At 42.4% G+C, this 12,645-nt stretch overlaps 1 protein-coding gene across 1 annotated transcript in view; it reads right to left on the reverse strand.

The window, feature by feature from the left end:
- DPP10 (dipeptidyl peptidase like 10) overlaps positions 1 to 12,645 on the reverse strand; it is a 1,473,102-nt gene that overhangs the window by 620,002 nt on the left and 840,455 nt on the right. The window lies entirely within an intron of this gene.

Genomic DNA, 12,645 nt, shown 5'->3' on the forward strand with positions numbered 1-12,645 from the left:
ATTTGACTAGGACTACAAGGGTTTCTATATAGAACTTGAAAAGATGGGGCCAGTATGGACCCTTGCAGAACTTCTTTCTGTCATAGAAACATAATTGTAGTTGGCAGGACCATTAACACACACCACAACAATGGAGTATGCTCTATGCAAATTATCCTGCATGGTTTGTCAAAATTATGAATAAAAAACCCTAACTCTTAGGCCAATTAGAGGGGCATCAAATATGATCATAAATGTGTCTGCAGCGATCCCCATAAGGTAGCAATGGAATGCAACGACAGTTCCCACGAGTACCCAGATCCAAGCGCAATTATATCGTGCTACTACATTACGTGGTTACATTGGACATGGGCCACTACAACTCAGAGAGGTTAAAATGACTCAAAATGGAACATAGAGTCATCTGTTTGCAAGAGAATGGGCTTGAATTAAGTGCAGATGTCACGTATACCATATGGAGTAGTGTGTAGGGGCTCCTTATTTGAAATTTCTGCTGAAGAATTTCTTTATTCCTTTGTTGTTATCATGCCAAAAATAAATATGACAGGTTTATGTGTTTTTCTATCCTTGCCATACAAAACAAAGAGTGTGATGGGGAGGTCTGTCTGTCTGTGCTCTTCTGAGGGGCATTGGCCCAGTTGACTAAACATATGTACTTGCAGATATAATTGCATTGGCTAGAATTGTGCCATTACTGTGGAAGTGTGGGATTAACAGATAACTCTTGGAATCCATGCCAATGGACCATCTCCACAGTACCAGGGTTGTAGTTGGGGTGTGCTTCTGTGTCTTAAAACCTGGACTATGTGAATGGTTGAAATGCTTACTACCTGAAACTGATTTGATAATAGAACATTTCTACACACAGAAAGGGAAGGGATGTTTTAAGTTATGAGTTGGAGGTCTACTAGTTCCAGCATGGCCTTAGTGCACCAAAATGTTACAGATAAACTGGAACACAATATATAAGATGTGGCGTAAAACACAAATGGGTGTTTTGGTCTACATCATGAATTGTCAAATGAGATGCTGTCTCATCTGTTTACAGATTAAAATATGGGGTAGTTGCCCAATTGACCAAAATTGAACAACAACTCAAGGAGTCGATCCGTATAGATGAGTGTGTTTTGCATGGAGTGAGTCTCAAACACACCAATAAACTAGAGTAAAATTTCTTTAGGGATCCGACCAGTCCTGAAGAAAGCTGGGTGACCCAAAGGGCAAATAAAAAAGGCATTTGACACATGTTGACCTTCACATATGTAGGGGTAGTAATATTCACCAGGCTTGTTGTTATATGTTTTTAATGTATTCTTTAACCTAGAAAAACTTAATATTTTATAAAGAGCACTTGAGGCTATTTTAAACTATAGAGTAGTATCCCACCATGAAAAAGATACAAATAATATAACCTTCCCTCCGTCATCACAAAAGGGCAGGGTGGAGCCATGGAAACTAGACGACTGGATGAGGACTCAATGATGAAGCATGCCACACTAATTTAATTGCCTTTTTCTAAACACAAAGGGGCTGATTTATGAAAAGTGGTGCTGCAACTAGAGTCATAATTTTTTAAGCTAGTTTGACGCTTTGCACGATTAGGGTCAAAAATGTTGATGCTAATCCTGCAAAGCACATTGAGGCCTATTGTAAATAATGGTGTGCCTCCTTTTTACGCCTTCTCTGAGCAGGCAATAAGTGCCAAAAAAAATTAATCAAAGAAATCTCTGATATTCCCTCACAAACCATGCTATTTGCCTGATTTTAAGTCTACTGGAAGGCTACTCTAACCCAAACACAATGGATATCCCATCTGTCAACTTTGCCTATCTCTGAATCAGGTGCTATGGCCCTCATTCTGACCTTGGCGGGCGGCGGAGGCCGCCCGCCAAAGTCCCGCCGTCAGGTTACCGTTCCGCGGTCGAAAGACCGCGGCGGTAATTCTGACTTTCCCGCTGGGCTGGCGGGCGGTCGCCTTCAGACCGCCAGCCAGCCCAGCGGGAAAGAGGCTTCCACGATGAAGCCGGCTCGGAATCGAGCCGGCGGAGTGGAAGCTGTGCGACGGGTGCAGTTGCACCCGTCGCGTATTTCACTGTCTGCGCAGCAGACAGTGAAATACATGTAGGGGCCCTCTTACGGGGGCCCCTGCAATGCCCATGCCAGTGGCATGGGCACTGCAGGGGCCCCCAGGGGCCCCGCGACCCCCCCTACCGCCATCCGGATCTCGGCGGTCCGACCGCCGGGATCTGGATGGCGGTAGGGGGGGTTGGAATCCCCGCGGCGGTGCAGCAAGCTGCGCCGCCGCGGAGGATTCAATGGGGCCGCGGTACACTGGCGGGACCCCGCCAGTGGTGCCGGTCCGACCGCGGCTTTACCGCCGCGGTCGGAATCCCCATTGGAGCACCGCCGGCCTGTCGGCGGTGCTCCCGCGGTCCTCCGCCCTGGCGGTCAAAGACCGCCAGGGTCAGAATGACCACCTATGTCTTTTATAGATACAAGCCACACTTGATCACTGTTCTTAAAACTTTCTGAAAAACATCCACCAATTGACACCAAAATGCCAGGATAAAATCCTTACCTGGCTAGAACCATGACGTGGGGACTTTTGGCTACGCTCCATTGATAAAAGAGTGGCTTCTGAAAATGTATTTATGGCTGCATCAAACTGCTATACGCAGGTGTCATTATACTGAGCATAGGACTAAATGAATTATTTATGCCAAATCTTTATGTAATGGAGAAGATGCAATATACACGTTTCAGAAACCTCTGAAATGCAGTTAAAAAACATTTTAGGTGACAATCACAATATACATGTCCACAAGTGCTCTTCTCCACAAAGAAATATCATATTACTGAAATGCAGCACTCGAGCTACATCTGAGCAAGAATAGCCAATTGATGTGTTATTGATGGTTGTGTAGTAGGCAACATTTTTACGGCAGGAAAAATAGTGAAAGTGTATTGTAAAAGCATTGATATCATATGCTGGTATAAATGATTTTGACATACAAATCTTTGTATATCATTAAACCGTTAGAAATTTAGAACAAACTGATTTTGCCCGTCGTTGTTATTTATGGGAAAAGAGTGGAAAAGCTTTTAAGTTAAACAAAGTTAATTTTTTCATATAAGAAAAGTGCAAAAATGCATTCACGAAATGTTTTATTATATAAACACATCAGAAACAGTAACTACTAAAGGGTAGACTCTTCATGTACTAAAATCACTAACTCACTTTGTGATGAGACGCCATTCAACGTTGGTGGAATGTTGCAAGACACATGCTAAGGTATGCATATCATAAGAAAGGACATTGAGGCTTGTGTCTAGGATATGGTAGCATTGAGCACAATCTTTATAACACTACTGGGCCTGTGTAGGGCAGAGGAAGGACTGTATCTGCTGTTGTGACCTGTGAGGAGACCGATAAGGGCTGGACCTACTTACACTTGTACCCAAGACAAAGAAGTGGATTCCATGGATCAGTTGGCTGACCTCCTGTTAGGGGACTTAAAATCTGCAAGAAGGGGCCCTGCTGACCAATTTCAACTGGACCTGCACTGAACCAACTAGTGGCTTCTGTAGAGTGAGCCCTGACCGCCAAGTGCTGTTGGTGAGGTCCTGGATCCCCTGGGCAGTGCCAGAGCACCTCCTCCTGCCTAAACCTAACAGCTAGGGCTTATAAACCTTTTTAAAAAAAGGTACCTGTAAAACTAACAAAAGACCTGGACCAATCTGCGTATTTGATCTGCCGAGGGTGCATCTGTGTTGGGCCTAGCTTCGCAGCAGCTCCCATTACTATATTCTCTGCAGCAGCAAATCTGATTCAGCAGGCCCGACCTGCACCCAACATCGTCAAACCCTGTCCAGCTCTGCCCTTCTGAAGGAATCCAACTTGAAAAAAAGAGTTCAGGTCTCGAGGTAGAAATCTTCACTAGACCCAAAACCAATCAGCATCCAATTGACATCAACGCAAACTCTGGACACTTCCTGCTCAGAGCTTTTCCAACCTTCATCAGTCGCTTAACCAAGACCTTGCTCTTCAGGACCCCTTTGTCAATGACACTGTCTTGGGTTTCAGTCAGCTGTCTTGCCCTGCTGAGGACTCTGCCTTCTCAGACATTTTCTAAGCCAGAAGGGAACTCATTGACCAGGACTAACCTGGAATTTGTATCTGACCTATACTCCATCGCAGTAAACCCTATAATTTACCTTTTCCTCAGTGTACTGCAACTAGTTGCCCAAAGTTGGTGCTTTGCGCTTTCTTTATTTAAAACATTAAAAATGCAGGCCTGTCTGTTTGCTGCCCTTTTGTTCATTAAAATAAATAATCTCTATTTGGTAAATTGGAGTGGGATTTTTGATGTTGTGTTTTGAACCTTCTAACTGTTTTGCTACTTCTAAATGCTTTGCACATTTCATTGGTTTAAACCTATTTTACCTCATGCAATAACTACCAGGGGTTAAGCTCAGGTTTAGATTGCTGAAACCTTTATTAGACTTAACAAGAATAGTATCAGAGTAGGATTATTACTTGTTGTGGACTACCATTCACCCCAACAAATCATCCACTTTCTCACAACTAGATTCGGAATCCAGCTATTGGTGCTAATGGCTATTCAACAGAGCCTTACATAAGAATAAAAATAACACAGCAATGGCAGAATAGAAAGAAAAAGGGGTTCTAAGTCGCTAACGCTCAATGCAACAATTTCTGTCTCTATAACCTAAACATGCATCACTCCTGTGTTACCTGCTGACTCTTTCTTATGTCTCAAGTACACCTCAATAGATGGGTAGGAAATCAAATCCTTAAGAAATAAACAAGGATACGTATATAAGGAAGATGAGCAAGACCTGACTATCAGGAGAAACGTAGGCTAAAACTACCTTTGTCATTTCTCACTTGAAGGTGAGTCTCCAGCAATACATTTTAGGATTTGCCAAAAAAAGTAAACTGTGCAAAACAAAAACTGAAGAATTAGGACATAGCAGCATTCTGTATTATCACCTATAGGTAAATCAATCAAGTGATGTTATTTCTATAATGGTAGTAATAACTATAGAATGCATAATGCTAATGCTAATATTACTAATGTTTCATATCAGTGTTTTTAATTTCAATGCTATTATGTAAGATTGTGTTTTGAGTTTTAACTTTTAATTTTTACATACGAGCTGTTGGATGTCTGTTTCATTTAGGACAGGGGCCACAGTATTTAAAACTTTTCAAATATATTTCTTCCATGGAGAAACCTCTTATCCTATATCTACCCTAAAGCTATCCTATATATACATATATCTAGGTACGTTTGTGGGTGTGAACAAAGATTTGAGACATTCCCTAACTGTAACACCCACTTCCCATCCTAGATGCAGATTTAGGGCCTCATTATGAGTTGGGTGGTTGAACTGCCACAACTCAAATACGGCAGTGGTGAACTGGCTGTCAATCTGGCAGGCTCACCATTGCCATATTACGATGTATCCACCCAGCTGAAGGAAATGTTGTATTACGAGTTTACGCCGGACATCCCGGAGTAAACAGTGCAGCAGTATTGGCCTTGACTCCCTAAGGGACCTGAGGCCAATGCTGTCCCTCACAGCACCCTGGGAATGTGCACTGCCTGCCATAGCAGACAATGCACATTCTGAGGGAGATGGCAGGGGGGCCCACAGCATTGCCTTTCCACCAGCCTTTTCATGGCGAGGAAGCCGCCATGAAAAAGCTGAGAGAAACCAAAGTAGTGATCAGCGCGGCAGTTGACTACAACTTTGGCCGCTGCCAACCTGTTGGGATCTCTGATCCCTGTAGAGGCGGCAGTCCCATGGAGCTCCGACTGCCAGGATCCTAATCTGGCATTTGGACTGCCAGGATTGCGGCTGTCAGACTGCTATTGCGAGTTTGGCAGTTTCAAGACAGCCAAACTCTTAATTAGGCCCTTCGTCTTGAAAAATCTGAGTGTGGGTAAATTGCTTCATAATGTAAAAACCACCTTTTGTGAATTGTAAAAGCGGTTTTCCACTCGTAAAATGGATTTGTTTGCTGGTGAGCTAAACCTGTATGAGCAAATAGTTTTGTGAATTGCTCTCTTTCTGTTTTCCATTGGTGAAAACCGTGTTTCAGTAAAAAAAAAAAATAAAGACGTTTTATTTTCAATAAAAGTCACGTACTGGGTACGAACCATACTTGCAATCAGTGAGGAAGCAGTCGAAAATCATTCAATTAAACAGGACATCTCCAGTTGCTAATCCTATTAAGACTTAGTGGGGTATTTATTATGTTCTCAGTCAAAAGTGTGTTTTATTTCCCCAGGAAACAATGTCAATTTGCAAATTTTTAAATTGCTTTTAAAAATGGAGTTCTTTCCGTATGTTAATGAAAGGTTGAAGCTGTGATAATCACCTACTAAATAAATGTAGCTATGTTGGCTTATGTTTATTTGGATTGCATTAATTTTATAACTATTCTGTTGTAAAACGAACAAGATGTTTAACAAAATATTTTAGAATAGTTCCTCAGAATTTCACCTAGAGAAATGTATTGTTTTATTGTTGGACCTGAGCTGTGTGTGCAATGCTGGGCATGTTCTAAAACTACTTTCAGGTTCTGCAAAAATGCAAATGAAACACGCTTTCGCAGAAAAGCACCATGAACTGGTTTCAACATATGTTTCACTGTGTTTTTACTGACGATGACCTTCTGTATGCATACAAACATGCTTCCAGGCATTCGTTTTACCGATCTGGGGCAATAAAACCATACATTGTTCAGCAAGGAACAAATATGCTGTAAAGACATGTATCTGACCCTAGCATCTTTCAGATGTTTTAGTTTTTCAACCTTCTGAGTTGACATCGGGAATTCAGGAACATGACTCAGGCCCAAAATATATGATGCAAAATGGTTGGCCTTGCACCTACAAGTTTCTGCATGTTAGCATTGGTTGCTCACAATTCCCTAGAATATTAAGCTCTCCTCGCTAGATATTAATTGTGATTATCAGCGCACTGACGATGATCTGTCAACGTACAGGGCAGACCCTGAATTCGTGTAGTGAGGTTCGGTATATGTTCAGAATTTCCTCACAAGGCTTAGGTTTGCCCTTGGGTGACCTTGACAGCCAGAATCTAGCGTAGTCTTGCTGCCTGTAGCTGAGCCTCTCGACAAACCATTTCTAATAAATTCTAAGCTTTGAATACAAGCAGCTAAATGTTTCATTTTTTGAAGAAACTGAACATTTAGGGAAAACTAAGGGGCATATTTATAAGCCCCTAGCACCATCTTGCACCACATTAGCTTCATTTTTCTTTTTTTACGGTAATGTGGCCGAATGAGGCCAAAAGCCTTGTGCCATATTTACAAAGTGGCGCAGTGCATGCATTGCGCCACTTTGTAACATTTGCGCTACATTATGCCTGCGCTAGGCATAATGTATGCAAAGGGGGGCATACCCCTGTTGGTGGGGACAAAAAAATGGTGTCATTTTATACCACACTTTTAACGCTTGCTCACAGCAGGTGTTAAAAGGGGTTGTTAAAAGGGGGCTTCCATTATTTATACTGGGCCCCAATGTACTCTGCAGGAGTAGCGCCAATATTTTCATGAACATCAATAGCATCAATAAAAATTACGCTATTGCCCCCTACCCTGCACCATGGTGCACCGTATCTTGGATACAGCGCACACATGGTGGCGGTATGGGGGTTGGCACTAAGGGGCGCACAGAAAGTGGCATTGCACTAGGTGCAGCACTACTTTCCTTAAATATGACCCTAAGTTCCAAAGGAGAAACCATCACTAATATGGAATGATTATAAATGTAGGACTACAGTGCTGTGTTTTACCAATGATTTAGCCCAGTGGTTCCCAAACATTTGACTTCTGTGGACCCCCACTTTATCATTACTGGAACCTAGGGACCCCCTTTGAAATATATTAGAATTCGAGGACCCCCACTCAGTCATTACTGCAAGGCAGGGACCTAGGTCTAAACATTGTTGATGATTTGAATTGCAAAACAATACACAAAAAATACAGAAATAGGCATTCCATCAAACACGTACACAATTGATAAGACACTTTATTTAATTTGCAAACAAATACAATAAAAAAATAAACATTTTAATAGGGAGTTAAGAGCTTTTCTAAATTCAATTGAAGCCACACATTATCCATACTACCTGCACTGCTCCCATGAATCAATCTGAAGACACTAATTTAATTTTCTAGCCTACAATTTCAAATGCCTTGACATTTGCAGTACATTTTAAACTGTATACACCTTATTAATCTGTTAATATTAGTTAACCACTCACAAACCTCCTGAGAAGGCTTCGCTGCCCCACAGGGATCCCCAGACCACAGATTGGGAACCACTGTTTTAAGCAATATGATGGCTCAAAAGGCAAACAACTGCTGAACACTAATTTGAAAATGCAATTTCTGTATAGAGGGAACATCTCCATTCCCCAGAGAGGTTGGTTGAAGTCAAGGCTTAGGAAGGAGGTCTTCGAGTTGTCTGTAATTACTCCTTTTATTTGTCCAAAATGCCTAGACGTTCTCAGGTTTGCCCATGGCTATGGAGAAATGTTGCCTGTCATTTCGTTTATGAGACCCTAGAGGTACAAGATATATAACTGACAAAGTCAAGGGTTCTGCCACCTGAAGGGGTAGAAAACAGCCAGTAAGCTTTCCTTGATGTTAAGTTAAGTCTCACTTGTTTTTGAAAATTTGACACTATGGTGAGTTGGGGTGCTGGTCCCTTTAGAGACTCATAAGAACTGTTTTAGTTTTATACATTTATAGGATCCTTTATAAAAGTTTATTATAAAATGCAGGCGTCATTAACATTCTCATAAGCACTGCAAGAAAAAGAGAAGACTCATTCTTTTGACAAAATTAATGATATTCCCTTATTTATGTCAGCGTCTCTGCCTGACGAAGACTTGGTAGAAAACCTTTCCTCCCAATCACAGCTAGGCATAGTGTAGACCTCTGCGGGCTTCGGTGTCTCAAGTTCTTCTTTGGGGCCTGTGTGTCTCATACTTTGAAGTACTTGCTGAGAAAATGTGAGGAGTTGGAGTTAGAGGATCAGTAATGCACAAAAAGATTTCCCAGGACCTTAAACATGGAGGATGATGGTTAGGTGCTCCCAACCTTTGCCACTACAAAAAGGCTCTGCAGTACTATTGCTACTGACAGATGCATACCAATGATAACTTTATGACTGACGGGGGGGCAACGAGACTAAGTGGTGCATTTTCATAAAAAGGCCAAATCAAGATGAACAAGTCTTGTCTTGTTCTTAGAAAGAACAATACCAAACCTGTAAAACAAGTGTTTCTCTGATCATAATTCAAGTCTGTGGACCCATGGTCAGATATATTTTCCGGCAAATACCTTTGATTCCAGAAAAATTGAGAGGACCCATTGAGGAAGGGTACCAGCTTTCTCCTCCATCCTCACACGCAGCGTCTTCCATTTCCAAATTTTAGCTTTTGTCTTCAAGATTCTTATTGACATACAACCGGTAACTGGACAATCTTCCTATACCAGATATTACGTCATTTTTCCAGTTCATAATTATTTAACGTCAGCGATATCTTATGAGGGATGTGCACATATGCAGAGATTTGCAGGTGAACCTCTATTTCTTACCACACCAAATTGATTCCTCACACACCTAAATAATCTATTCTCCAGGCCTTTTTCTTTGGCAGAAAGCTAGTTCCATATGACATGGTGCCACACAAAGTGAATATGTGTGTCTTTGTGCGTGTTAACAGAGGTACACAATCTCAAAGGTGTGTGTCTGACACTGCTTTGTGGAAGAGTCTAGGAGGAGCCTTTAATTGTGGCGCAGTAGGACGTTATATATTTGAAGGTGATTCAAGAAGACTCTCCAAGTGTGATGAAGTTCATAATTTGCTCCCTGCTCCTACCGAAATCTAACAGATCGTGCTGACCAGCCTTGCACAGAAGTGTTAGACCAAGTTCGGTAATAGAAACATGGCTGTGGAACACAGTTAGATACGACCTTGCTCTTTCCTACGTAAATGAGATTTCTACAGGGCAATGTCTCTCTAGGACAATGTATGTTATTTACACATTCTATTACAGAAAGGTCCATGGGCACGTTGTAAAAATCTATTCTGTGTATTTGCAAAACATGTAATTCACTAAATCACATGCCTTGTGAATGCAAAACAATGTGTGGCAATCTGCATTTAGCAGTCCATACTGAATTAGAACGGAAAGGGTGTGTGTAAACTGTTAATCCCTCACTTTTGTGATTTGGAATGAAATGTATCAATTGTTTGTGAGCAAAATTGCTATCTTAAACCATTGATTCGATACTAATCGGTGAAAGCGTGTGGTATCCGTATGTGAAATTAATGCTGCCATTATAGGAAAGCTTTCACTTCGTGAATGGTATAGGCCCTGAAGAAGGTTACTATGGCTGCATTTCTCCTTTGTGCACCTAGAGGTGGATTTTGTCACTGCTAAAAGAGGCTCATTATATCACTTACAATGGCTGCCTGTACCCAGCTCATTACCTGGTGCTGCTTCTCTGTGACACCTACATGGACATCATACAGAATTTCTGCAGGCTGCCTGTAACCAGTGCATGCCAATGGCTGCCTATAACAGCTGCATTCCTGTGAGTCATTGTTCCCTATTTGTTGTAAAGAGCATTTACAGTGAGTGACTTATCCATCCTCTGTAGTACTGTGGCTTTCTCCTCCTTGCTTCTTGAAGGACATCAATATCAAGACTATCTTGAAAGCAGTGCATGTCTGAAGGTCGATCACCTGGTGCTAAGGGAAATTTTATAGGGCATCTGCCAAAGCTGCCTGCATGGCTCCTGAGTCAATCCTATGAACACCACTCATGGAGGCACAACAATAGAACAGTAGATGCATGCATTCTACCTTTTAATCCTTTTCTCACAATTATATGTCAAGTGGCAGTGACCTAAGAGAAACTAAGAGCAGCACTCTGGTGACCCACTCATGGCACCACTCTGGTGACCCACATAGGCCACATTACATTTCTGTTTTCTAACTATGCATTCCTCCAAAACTGTTTCAAGCAACCCATCGGTTATTGCTCTTCGGCATCAGTCGTAGGAAAAGCGATATAGATGCAATTACAATGCATTACAATAAAACACAAAGGTGGATGCGGGCATTGGTGTGAGCAGATTGCAATCCAGGGGCCCACTGCATACTGTCTTGGATATAATTTATTAATTGTAAACTTTTATTGTTAAACATAGTCTCTATCTGTTTTAGGAAACGGGCTCCACGAAAATGGCACTCAAGAAATGTGAATAGAAGGATAGAGGTTTGCTGCCTCTCACATGCTTCATTTGTCTCAAAATGCCTTCCACCACATAAATATTAATGATGAAAAAGGTTTGGTGACGTCCTGCAAATATACATTTCGCAATGCTACTAATTACCACATTGATTGGACTACAAAAGGATGCCCAGGTCACAAACCACTGTGCAAACTACACCACCTGATTTGCGGCCTAGTCTTTACATATCAAGACTCTTCTTTCTCAATGAGTAATATAAATATTGAGTCAACTTCAAGCTGTGGCCCAAATCTTTTTTTTATTGGGTTTTCAGCCATGAAGTCTTGTATGTCAGAAGGACATGGTTAACGTGTTTCTCTGAATTTGGCCAGATTTGTGAGCAGTAGTGTTTGCTCAGCTGATTTCTAAACCCTCTTTATGAGTTACCTGAAAGTGTGCCAGGGTCCCCTTCCCAGGGTTAACAACATCAGTGATACAAGTAAATCTTAAGGAAAATCCAGCCTAATATAAGTTGTACCTTGCGGGTCCAGTAAGAAATGAGGAACTTAGGGGCATATTTATACTCCGTTTGCGCCGAATTTGCGTCGTTTTTTTCGACGCAAATTCGACGCAAAACTAACTCCATATTTATACTTTGGCGTTAGATGCGTCTAGCGCCAAAGTTCATGGAGTTAGCGTCATTTTTTTGCGTGAACACCTTCCTTGCGTTAATGATATGCAAGGTAGGCGTTCCCGTCTTAAAAAATGACTCCGATGCTATTGCGTCGGATTTATACTCCCGGGCAAAAATGACGCCCGGGAGTGGGCGGGTCTAAAAAACCCGCATTTGCGACGGATTTTAGCACCTGGGTCAGGGCAGGCGTTAAGGGACCTGTGGGTTCAGAATGAGCCCAGAGGTGCCCTCCCCTGCCCCCAGGGACACCCCCTGCCACCCTTGCCCACCCCAGGAGGACACCCAAGGCTGGAGGGACCCACCCCATGGACATTAAGGTAAGTCCAGGTAGGTATTTTTTTATTTTATTTTTGTGGCATAGGGGGGCCTGATTTGTGGCCCCCTACATGCCACTATGCCCAATGACCATGCCCAGGGGACAGAAGTCCCCTGGGCATGGCCATTAGGCAAGGGGGCATGACTCCTGTCTTTGCTAAGACAGGAGTCATTTCAATGTGGGATGGGCGTCGGAAAAAAATGGCGCAAATCGGGTTGTGGCGATTTTTTTGCCTCAGCCTGACTTGCACCATTTGTGGACGCCCATACGCCATTTTCCCTCTACGCCGGCGCTGCCTGGTGTACGTCGTTTTTTTTAACGCACAG

Source organism: Pleurodeles waltl, chromosome 3_1 (genome assembly GCF_031143425.1).
Source record: "Pleurodeles waltl isolate 20211129_DDA chromosome 3_1, aPleWal1.hap1.20221129, whole genome shotgun sequence".
Taxonomy (NCBI): domain Eukaryota; kingdom Metazoa; phylum Chordata; class Amphibia; order Caudata; family Salamandridae; genus Pleurodeles; species Pleurodeles waltl.